This window comes from Dermochelys coriacea, chromosome 10, assembly GCF_009764565.3.
Source record: "Dermochelys coriacea isolate rDerCor1 chromosome 10, rDerCor1.pri.v4, whole genome shotgun sequence".
Lineage (NCBI taxonomy): Eukaryota > Metazoa > Chordata > Testudines > Dermochelyidae > Dermochelys > Dermochelys coriacea.
The window spans coordinates 19,302,621-19,315,046 of record NC_050077.1 but is presented as its reverse complement, the minus strand read 5'-3'; positions in this window follow the sequence as shown (position 1 = coordinate 19,315,046).

Sequence of the window (12,426 nt, the reverse complement as noted above, 5' to 3'; positions counted from 1 at the left end):
GAAGTCTTAGTATAGAATAATGTAGAGTAGCTGCAATTTTGGAATGCTAGTTGAAGGACTGATATCAAAGGAGAATGAGTAAAATAAAGATTATGTAGAGAGGAACAGCATAACCATGCTTCCCCCATGTATCAGCCTTCAATTGTGGTTCTCTAATTCTTCTCCTTTTTCATCCTGCAACATTGTATCAAGTTAGTAAACATGGTCCTTCTCAGATGTCCTCTAGAGTCCTGTGTCCCACTCAATGACAGTCCAAAGGAGGAGCCTTGAACTGTCCAATGCTTTATGATGTGTTTCCATTTTCTGAAAAGAACCAGATAGAAAACAATAAGCAAACCTGTATCAGCAAAAGAGTGAAGAAAGGGAATGGGAGCTAACCATTGAATGGGGTTGGGGGAATAGAGAGCACAGTTTGCAAGCTAAGAATTGAATCAAAAGCATTATGCACAGAACAGCTTAGCACTTTCAGCATTAACTTCCCTCTTTACCACAATACACAGAGACCCAACTGTGTGTGTCCTGTTCCCCTCCTTCAGAGGGCTTAGGGGGCTTTGTATCCCTCGAATCCCTCTCCTCCAGCATGTACTCACCCCCCTTCCCTTTGCTTCTTTGTTCTCTTCTGCATCATGTGGCTGGTGGGACCTAAGGAGCTTCAAAACTCCACGTTTAGTATCTCCATGTGGTATCTCCATGTGTTTGGTATCTCCTATGGCTCAGGGTACAGCACTGAGAACTGTAGTTCTTGTGCTATTAACTTATACCAGCTTTAAGGAAAATGTATAACTTTTCTGCTAAATACTCGACAGTGGTTTGCCAGGTTAAAGTAATTACTTTAAAATATAAGCAGGTTATTTTCTACAGCACAGGTAACAGGAGATTTCTCGAGAGGACTGTGCATGTTCTAGAACAGAAGCCCAGGAGAGGCATGATGCTGCTGTGCTCCTTTTAAGTGCCTGATATATACTCCTTCACTATTCCCCCCCCCTCAGTATTTTTCTGTGCATGAAACTGAAATGCTGGTGTAAAAGATTGCCAAACACTAGGATATTCTATCCAGTAATTCTACTATTGGAAGCGGGATCTTGCAAAACCAGTGACTGTTCTGGAGAAGCCAATTATTGGTGAACTACTGGCTATGGGAAAGTCTGCCAGAAAAAAATGGCTTGAACTTCGACCATGTTATAATAGTAAGAGAAAAAGATTCTAAACCTCAGCCAAAGAAATACTCCTGGTTTGCTAAGGTATGTGATCTTTGCTTAAATCTAATTTTTTTTTCCAGGTTAAATTAGCTGCAAGAGTGTGTCCATAGAATGCCATAATTATGTTGCAGTGGGATTTTTTTTTATGAAAAGGACAAGTGTGTGTGTGCGTGTGTGTGTGTGTGTGTTTTAGCAGAAAAGCTAAAAGACCTGATTCCCCCTCTCCACTAGTGTAAATCAGGAGTAGTCCATTGAACCTAGAAGAATTACCCCAGTAATTGAGAGTAAATTAGAGGAGAACCAGGCCCACAGAGGTCAAATGCAAGATCTTCCTGTGTTAATACCAAGCTTTTCCTATCTGTAAAATGTCAACTAACTAGCTCTGGGTTAGTGCCAGTGGTTAAAATGCTCTTGGGAAAATAAAATTCTACATTTTGAGCGCAGTTGCTAAGAGATGCATATTTCAGCCCTGCCTTGCGGAAAACCCCATTGGCTTCTTTTCCCACTTCCCATCTCCTGGGGTATAAGCAGCCAATCAGAGCTGCTGCAAGACGTAAGCAGAGCTCTTTCCCATCTCCTCTGCTGATGCTGTTCTCAGAGGTGGTGTGTGGGGGGGAAACAGAGCAGAAAAAGGGGAGCCCAGCCACTCAGACCACCTCTCCTCTTGTAAGCAAGTGGATGGCTTCTCCCCACAACACCCAGCCTTGGAAGGAGGAAGGGGGACTCTGCTGCTGCCACCCTCAGGCCTGAGAAGGGCAAAGATCCCCAGGAGCAGAGGGTTGAGGCAGGAGGGGGCAGAAGAAAAGATGTGAGGACAGAACTGATGGAAGGGCAGAGGGACAGGCAGACTGGATCTTGGTTTCATTTCTGGAGAAAATGATAGTGCCCCTCCCTTCCTCCCCCCCTTTTTCAGACCACTTTCAGCACAGCTTAGTGCTTCTTTCTGCCAGTTACTGAATACTCCAGTCTTGATCCAGCAAAACACTCATGCATGTGCTTAAATGGAAGTACTTAAAACTAAGCATAGGCTTAAGTGCTTTGTTGGATCAGGGCCAGAATGCGTAGCATACTGCAGGATTGAGCCCCTTTCCAAAACTTTGGCTGCATGGACAAGAATAGGTTTAAAAAGGCAAAGGTTTTCCCCCAGTTGGTAAATTGTTTCTCCATAGCTACTACATATATCTTATATGGACCTAAGGCAGCTAAAGGTCACATAAGTTCCTAGATAGAGCCAAATTCCTGTTTGTGAACAGTATTGAACTGCTAGAGTGTTTCGTTTGAAATCCAAACTTGAGTTGAAACCAAACCAAAACCCAACAGCCTCAAGCATTTTAGTGCATCTGACATCTGGATCCAGATTTGTATGTCACCACTTGTGCCCATCTGTATTATGCTGGAGGCACTGGAACTTGTACATAGTAACCCAACATGAATGAGATTCAACTCAAAATCTATTTGTCCATCTTGGACGTCACCAGAAATGAATGGAGGATAGGGCAGGAGCATGAAAAATCTGAGGGGGACCCATGCAGTTATTTAAAAAATGTGGCTGGCCAGGATGGTGCAAATCAGTCTGATTCTGAGAGATGGGACCATGCTGGGAAGTTTAGATCTGCATTTGGAAGGGAAAGAAGAGAGACTTGTACATTCACAGATTCCAAGGCCAGGGGGGACCTTTGTGATCTGGTCTGGCCTCCTGTATAACATAAGCCATAGAACTTCCCCCAAATAATTCCTAGAGTCTTTTGCTGCAGGGCAGAAATACCCTAAAGCCCTATGTGGGAATGCAGGGCTCTTGCATTGTCACTAAAATCTCAAGTGTGGTTAAGTTTCAGAGCAATTACAGGTGAACCATTCTTGCAGGTGAGTCCCCTTAATTCCAACTAGGATGGAAGTGAGGGGCCCCTCTCTGGGGCAGAAGGAATTCGGGAGCTAACCCAAAGGAGTATTATAAAACTATCAACAGCCTAGCTCAGGGAAAGCCATTTAGGATGAGGTTTTCCCTGAGTTTATTTTGAGTAACCAGTAAAGCTGAACCCAAAGAAGAGTTTGGACACACAGGATCAGGTTGTGGCCTTTGCTATGGATCCACATAGGAGAGTAAAGGGGATATCATGTTCCCCCTTACTACTTTGTGCTTTGTGATACTACATGTCGTGGGTCACAGCGTGAGGAGAAAAATAGAATCTGTGGGGCTGCTACTTCCCTTTCTTTGCTGGTGGGGAAGCAGGATCAAGAAGTGGGCAGAGCCAAAGCGCATGCCAGCACAGCTGAACCAGTGTGCCAAGGGAAATAGAGGGATGGTCCAGATAATGTTCTTCCCCTCCTTTGCCCACCCCCTTCTCTGAGCAAGAGGAGAATCAGAAACCAGATTATGACCCATCACAGTTTGTCCCTAGTCTGGTCCTGGGGCTGTGTCTCTATGTGCTGCCCCTTCTCAGGGGCAACATGGTCCTAAATCAGGATCTGTGTAGACTGTTGAAGATGGGGTAAGGCCCATTCATATAGGCCAAAGTTGTTCACACTTTAAGCGTAATCAGGTGCACTGCCTGCTGACACTATAACCTGTGTGGTAATCCCTGGGAGCAAGCCGAACGTTACTTTGTAATGCTTTAAGGAGTCTGAAACTGATAGTTTTGTTTTGTTTCATTAGCTCTGATGTAATGTAGCAGAGCTAATGCAGTAATATCCCAGTTAAGATATCAAGCAGCTTTAGCTGCTTATCTGCCATAGAAGGAACCACTTTCACTTTTGTGATGAAAATTAAATGCGGAAATGATTCCCTGTTCCTTTTCTAGAATATTACTGTGCTATTAAATAGGCTTAAGACCATTAAAAAGTAATGACCTGAAGTTGCATGCATCATTATTTTAAAGAGATTGAATGAAATATACTGTCTATCTGTTCCACTCCTAGACTAATCCCAAGTTTATTAGAGATTTGTAAGGCCATGATGCACATATATTTTAATAACAAAGTTGTATCTTCAGTCTCTAAAAAGGGAATTTTAGTATCTACACTATGAACAAAGCAAGCATAAAAGACCATGAAGATTCTGTTTTCCACAACCATTAAATTAAGTTTCTTCTGTTAGATAGTGTACTTAAACATACAGAAATTAAATACAAAATTGGGGGAAACCAACTCCTTGTTCCAATTACAGCTACTGTAGAAGGCCACCCACAAACAGCCTTGCCCTACAATTTTCTCTCTAGCTGTCATAGATACTTATGTAGCTCTCCACTGCCATTGCTGTAAGGCAGAGAAATAGCATTGTGTTATTCCCCTCTTACAGATGGGGGAATTGAGGCACAGTGACTTGCCCACGGTTGCACAGCAAGTCTGGGGCAGAGTGAGTAACTGAATCCAGGTCTCCCAAGTCCCAGGCTTAACCCCGGAGCCATCCTTCTTCTCTGAAATAGTCACTCGGCTGCACCTGGGGTCTCACGCTGGGCCACTGCTCTTGTTCTGAAAATTAATTGTTGCTCAAAATGTTGATGGCAAAATGTATATTTAGTGCGCAGTAACTGACGACATTAAAATGTGAACCTCCACCTTTGTATTCATCTATACTGTACTCATCACTGCGGTATTTCATCTTAATGAGGGAGTGTTATAAGTTGATGTAAAAAAATAGAGTAAATTTCGTATTCCATATTGTGTAAGCGTAAAGTGAATTGGACTCAGGTTCTTTAATGAGCACATTAAGACCTTGGGGCGGCAACTCATCCCCTAGATGACTAATTTGTGATGCCATTCAGTAAGTGTACAGTGAAAAATCATAAAAGGGGTTACTTTCTTCTAGTACAGAACAAGGAACTCGGTTAGAGAAAAGAAAACCATGTAATATCTAAATCTACACATGCTCTGTCTCTTTCTGCATTACTGTAGAACTTCTGCCTTAACCTTCTTCAGCCTCCCCTGCATCTCACCTGGCTGCCTGCTAGAGTTTTAAAGAGAGAGAGTGTGCAGTGGACATGGTCTCTCAGTAAAATATACACAGTAGGGTGCCAGGTCTATTGACCACTTGTAATGGAAAAATGTCTTATGCTCCTCAAATATGGATGCCTCTGGTTTTGTGTTCTCTTCTTGAAACACCCTAAAGAGGCCTGTTTTTCATAAAGTACTCAGCTCCCACCCTTTGAAAATCAGGCCCTTTAAAGTGCCTCAGGTTGGTCACTAGTCACTGTGAAGATCAAGGCCTTTATCCTTTTTTTTTTTTTAAATGGCCAACTGCTTAGTGGTAGGGATTTTTTCATGTAACAAGTACCTAGTGAATCCACCAATGCAGAGAAATACACATGTGACAAACCATTCAAATTACTGTGCACAAAAATGCCATGTAAGAATTCTCCAAAATAGATATCAGCTGGACTGGCTGTAGTTTTACAAAACATCAAAAGGCTATTAAGATGCCGTAATTTACAATTAGGAGTGTATCCCTCAGGAAAATGATATCAAGTGAGATATGAAATTATACCCAATTTGCACAGGTAGTTTGAATCTTTTAATTGTTTGGGATGTTTTGATTTACATTGGGTTCCTAAGTGTAAGATGAGGGTTGTAGCTTATCAGTAGGAAGTCCTCTTACTCGCCTTCTCTCTTAATACTGTGTGTGGATGGAAGGGAACAAAAATGAAGCTTGTGGGGAAAGTGCTAAATAAGAAGTCGAAATACATATTCAGAATAAAATATTCATGCAGGGAGGAAATAGGCTCCATGTTTTATTCAAAGGAGATTGTACAGGATGATGATGGTTATATATCTTCACATTTTACATCAGCCTTCAAATCTTGGGTAGGAATCCTAAAATTAATGTTCATATCAATAATAGATTTCTAATTTTCAGCTACAAAAATATGGCTTTGGTTGTTTCTATAGGATAGTCATTTTAAGACACAAATCTTCTGTTTGTCACCAAGGTCTTATCACAAGAGGCAATAATTGGTTGAAATGGGTCATAAATTGACCGGACAACTTCTGTTGTGGGACTGTTCAAAGTATTTCATCTTTTTATAATCCCAATTTTGCTTTTTAAAAATTAACATCCAAAAAGTTCAAGATGGTTGGTTGGCTCAGGGGACCAGGGATGGGATGTAATTTTTTGATTTTGGGTCACTGGTTCAAATCAGGGCAATAACAAAGCCATTCCTGTTTGATGGCTTGGATGGAATAAATTGGTGGGTTCAGGCTCATTTACAATAGACAGATGTCCATGTTACAAAAACTGTCCTCAGAGCTGACTAACTGATGCCTCTGTTAGACGTCCCAGGTAGGCAAAGTATCAAATGTGTAAGGAGAGAGAATTCCTCTTTCACTCCTAAGGAATTATTCCAACTGCCCATTCGTTTCCTGATTTACAGTGGTGCAATGGGAAGCCGCTCCCAGGTCTTTTTTGAAGCACTGAGGAATCTTGCCTGACGCCCTTGAAGATATCAATCAGACTCCATTGCCCAGGGAACACGCATGTGCGCACACATGCCATTATCACACCAGTTTTACCCTGGCGTGGCCCTTGGGATTCCATAGAATTGCTCCTGATTTGTAGAAGTTTAAATGGGCACAATATTGGGACCATTCCAGTTTATAACATAGAAACCAAAAAAGGAATTCAGGACTCTGGTACAAAGTAGTCAAGGCACCTGTACAATGTCAGATGGCTCTACTTTAATTTTAAAATGTTTATATTATATCTTTACAAGCAGCTTTTGCATTAGGGTTGTATTACCATAACCTATCTGCTTTGAGAATTGAGACTGGATAGGATGGGAGCCCTGGCATGGGTCAATAAATTTTTCAGTTAAGAGGAGCATCCAAGTTGCTAAGAAAAGAGAGAGATTCACTTTTCCATCTTCCTTTCCTTTTCCTCCTTACCACTTTAAATGACTATAAATCTGTAACACTCTTCTCCAAGGACTCTGCCATGTTCCTACCACTGCAGGTTGTATGCCTGCTTGTCCCTTACATTGATCAATTGACACTTCTGGCAATACCTCAGCCTGACAGTCAGTCACATGTGCTTATGCCTCAGAGCTCCCAAGTGTGTGATTGTTGCCTGATGTTTCTGGAAGCTCATCTTCACCATACTTAACACATCAGTTGCAGCCCTTATTCCACCCTGTAAAATGTCCTCACCTAGTCTTGCTCTTCAGCCTATATATTTCTCATTGAATGGTTGGTTGGATTTTTCTTTCAAAAGGTTCACAATATCACCATTTCTGTGGAGGAGTGTGCAGTGAATCCAAGGGATCATCATGTATTTTTCATAGCCCTGCTGAACTGATATCCTCTTTTTAAAAAAAAAAAAACAGTGGACACCTGCTAATATTGCTGGTTGTTGTGACTTTGTTTGGATACTCATCCTTCTCTATGCTGTATGTAAACCTGTGCTCCAGCATTGTTATGGAGCAATGTGCATGCTGGAGGTGCCATCTGTGATGAGTTTCCCCCAGGGGTGCCACCTGGAACTGGAGTACCACAGAGCCCTACTCACCCACCATCCTGGGCTCTCCTTTATACTGTACTGCTGTGGCAAGCTGCCAAGCCCTCTTCAGGCTCCAGCACACATACAGGTAGGGACATACTCAGCTGCAGTTACATGCAGATACTCTGACCAGTCCCTGCATGTGAAGGCTCCAAATCCGGCCCCACCCAGTTCCTAAGGCATGCACCACCTCTGGAGCATAAACCCAAAATTATACCATCTTGCACTGCACAGGAAACTGTACAGCGTAAGCTCATGAAATTAACCCCCTCCCTCAATGTGGAGAGGAATATATAACGGCTTTCTGTCCTGAGTTATGACTCCCACTCACTGGTTTTAGATAAAGCAAAAACAAGTTTATTAACTACAAAAGCTAGATTTTAAGTGATGGTAAGGGATAGCAAACAGATCAAAGGAGATTACCTAGCAAATAAACAAAAAATGCAAACGAAGCTTAATATACTACATAGATCAGATATGAATAGCAAATTCTCATCCTCAGATTCTTAAGGGGCAAGCTGTCCATTCTCATGCTAAAAAATCCTTTGGTCGGTCCAGCACTTCCCCCAGTTCAGATTTTATTCCTCAGGTGTTTCCAGGAGTCTTCTTGGGTGCGGAAGTCAGTGAAGAACCAAGATGATGTCACTCCCCCTACCTTTGTATAGCTTTTGCATATGGCAGAAACCCTTTGTTTCAAATGGTTCCCATGTCAGTCAGTGGGAAAATACTGACATCCAAGATGGAGTCCAGCACCAGGTGACCTGGTCACATGTCCCTGTAGTGTCACAGAAGCCATTATTCGGAGGCTGTCTGTAGCATCCTTAGGAAGGCTCCCCAGGTGAGAGATAAGTTTCTCTGAAGGCCTAGTCTCTCTAATGGCTCATTAAGCTGAATGGGCCCTTCCCAGCCAGCCAGCTAGACTGAGGATACGTCTACACTACAAAATTAGGTCGAATTTATAGAAGTCAATTTTTTAGAAATCAATTTTATACAGTCGATTGTGTGTGTCCTTACTGAAGACCATTAAATCGGCAGAGTACATCCACAGTACTGAGGCTAGCATCAACTTCTGGAGCGTTGCACTGTGGATAGCTATCCTACGGTTCCTGCAGTCTCTGCTGCCCATTGGAATTCTAGGTTGAGATCCCAATGCTTAATGGGGCAAAAGCATTGTTGCGGGTGGTTCTGGGTACATGTCGTCAGGCCCCCCGCTCCCTCCCTCCCTCCGTGAAAGCAATGGCAGACAATTGTTTCATACCTTTTTTCCTGAGTTACCCATGCAGACACCATACCACGGCAAGCATGGAGCCCGCTCAGCTCACCATCACTGTGCGTGTCTTGAGTGCTGTCAGATGTGGTACTGCATTGCTACACAGCAGCAGCTCATTGCCTTGTGACAGCAGAAGGTGCAATACGACTGGTAGCTGTTGTCATTGTCTCCTGGGTGCTCTTGGCCGACCTCGGTGAGGTCAGTAAGGGGCGTCTGGGCAGACATGGGTGCTCCACGCAGAACTCGGTGAGGTCTGTCAGGAGGTGCCTGGACATAAATGGGAGTGACTCCAGGTCATTCTCCTCTTAAGTTTTGTCTCATGGAGATTCTGTCTGCCTGGAAACGATGATGGCTACGGTTGTACTGCACCATCTGCTGCCAGCCTACCCTTTGCTTCCCCCTCCCCCTGTGAAAGCAACAGCTGACAATTGTTTCCTGCCTCTTTCTGTGTGGGCGCCATATTGCTGTCAGCATAGTCTTCCACCCACCGCTTCCACTGCCACTCTGCTCTCCTGCAGATGCCATACCACAGCAAGCATGGAGCCCGCTCAGATCACCAAGGCAGTTATGAGGATTGTAAACACCACATGCATTATCCAGCAGTATATGCAGAACCAGAACCTGAAAAAGCAGGTGAAGAGGCGATGGTAGCACGGTGACAAGAGTGATGAGGACATGGACTCAGACTTCTCTCAAAGCACGGGCCCCGGCAATTTGGACATCATGGTGATAATGGGGCAGGTTCATGCCATGGAATGCTGATTCTGGGCTCGGGAAACAACCACATATTGGTGGGACTGGATAGTGTTGCAGGTCTGGGACGATTCCCAGTGGCTGCGAAACTTTCATATGCATAAGGGAACTTTTATGGAACTTTGTGACTTGCTTTCCCCTGCCCTGAAGCGCAAGGATACCAAGATGAGAGCAGCCCTCACAGTTCACAAGCGAGTGGCAATAGCCCTGTGGAAGCTTGCAATGCCAGACAGCTACCGATCAGTTGGGAATCAATTTGGAGTGGGCAAATCTACTGTGGGGGCTGCTGTGATCCAAGTAGCCAACACAATCACTGAGCTGCTGCTATCAAGTGGAGTGACTCTGGGAGATGTGCAGGTCATAGTGGATGGCTTTGCTGCAATGGGATTCCCTAACTGTGGTGGGGCCATAGACGGAACCCATATCCCTATCTTGGCACCGGACCACCAAGGCAGTGAGTACATAAACCACAAGGGGTACTTTTCAATGGTGCTGCAAGCACTGGTGGATCACAAGGGACATTTCACCAACATCAGCGTGGGATGGCCAGGAAAGGTACATGATTCTTGCATCTTCAGGAACTCTGGTCTGTTTCAACAGCTGCAGCAAGGGACTTTCTTCCCAGACCAGAAAATAACTGTTGGGGATGTCGAAATGCTTATAGTTATCCTTGGGGACACAGCCTACCCCTTTCTCCCATGGCTCATAAAACCATACACAGGCAGCCTGAACAGTAGTCAGGAGCTGTTCAACTATAGGATGAGCAAGTGCAGAATGGTGGTAGAATGTGCATTTGGACGTTTAAAAGTGTGCTGGCTTTTAATAGTTACTGACTCGGTTAGACCTCAGCGAAAACAATATTTCCATTGTTTATTACTGCTTTCTGTGTGCTCCACAATATCCCAGAGTAAGAGGGAGAGTTTATGGCGGAGTGGAAGGTTGAGGCAAATTGCCTGGCCGCTGATTATGTGCAGCCTGACACCAGGGTGGTTAGAAGAATACAGGAGGGTGCGGTACGCATCAGAGAAGCTTTGAAAACCTGTTTCGTGGCTGACTAGGCTAAGGTGTGACAGTTCTGTTTGTTTCTCCTTGATGAAACCCACCCCCTTGGTTCACTCTACTTCACTGTAAGCCAACTTTCCTTCCCTCCCCCCTTCGATCACTGCTTGCAGAGGCAATAAAGTCATTGTTGTTTCAAATTCATGCATTCTTTATTAATTCATCACACAAATAGGGGGATAACTGCCAAGGTAGCCCGGGAGGGGGGAGGAGGGAAGCACCGGGTGGGGTGGGGGAGGAGGGAAGGATAGGCCATACTGCACTTTAAAACTTACTGAATGCCAGCTTTCTCTTGCTTGGGCAGTCCTCTGGGGTGGAGTGCTTGGGTGCCCGGAGGCCCACCCACTGCGTTTTTGGGCATCTGGGTGAGGAGGCTATGGAATTTGGGGAGGAGGGTAGTTGGTTACACAGGGGCTGTAGCAGCGGTCTGTGCTCCTACCTTTCCTGCAGCTCAACCATACACCGGAGCATATTATTTTGATTCTCCACCAGCCTCAGCATTGCCTCCTGCCTTCTGTCAGCAAGCTGACGCCACCTATCATCTTGAGTTCATATTGGACTCTGACATTGCTTGCCTCCATGCATTCTGCTGGGATCTATCAGTTTGGGAGGACTGCATGAGCTCAGAGAACATTTCATTGCGAGTGTGTTTTTTTCACCTTCTAATCTTCACTAGCCTCTGGGACGGAGATGGTAGTGTGAGCATTGAAACATTTGCAGCTGCGGGAGGGGGAAAAAGGGAAAGTAGCAGTTAAAAGACACATTTTAGAGAGCAATGGGTAGACTCTTTCACGGTGAACCTTGCTGTTAACATTACATAGCACATATGCTTTTGGTACAAGGTCGCATTTTTCCTCTTATATTGAGGGTCTGCTGGTTTGGTGTGAGAGATCACACACTCAGGGCCGGGCAACAAAATTCGGCTTGCAGGCAGCCATGGTAAGCCACAGTCTTTTGGCTTCTTTAACCTTCCTAACATGTGGGAATGGTTTCAAACAGCAGCACCGTCATTTCCCATACCAAGCAGCCATTGGGTTGGCCATTTAAAATGGGTTGGCAATTTAAAAGGAGGGGCTGCAGTTTTTGGGCTAACATGCAGCACAAACCCAACTAAACCCCCCTACACACACTCAATTCTCTGGGATTATCGCTTCACCCCTCCCCTCACCACGTGGCTAACAGCGGGGAATATTTCTTTTCAGCCATAGTCAAACAGCCCAGCAGGAACGGCCACCTCTGAATGTCCCCTTAATAAAATTGCCCTATTTCAACCAGGTGACCATGAGAAGTGACCATCCAGGAGATCTTTATGGAGATGTCCCTGGAGGATTTCCGCTCTATCCACAGACATGTTAACAGACTTTTCCAGTAGCTGTACTGGCCATGAATGCGTCCCAAGTCTTCAGGGCAAATTAATCGTTAAACATGCTTGCTTTTAAAGCATGTATTATATTTACAAAGGTACGCTCATCAGAGGTCCCTTCTCCACCTGGCAGGTCCGGGATACTGCATTGGGTGGGTTTGGGGGGTACTGGCTCCAGGTCCAGGATGAGAAACAGTTCCTGGCTCTTGGGGAAAACGGTTTCTCCGCTTGCTTGCTGTGCGCTATCTTCAACCTCCTCCTCCTCCTCCTCATCATCTTCCTCATCCCCAAAATGTGC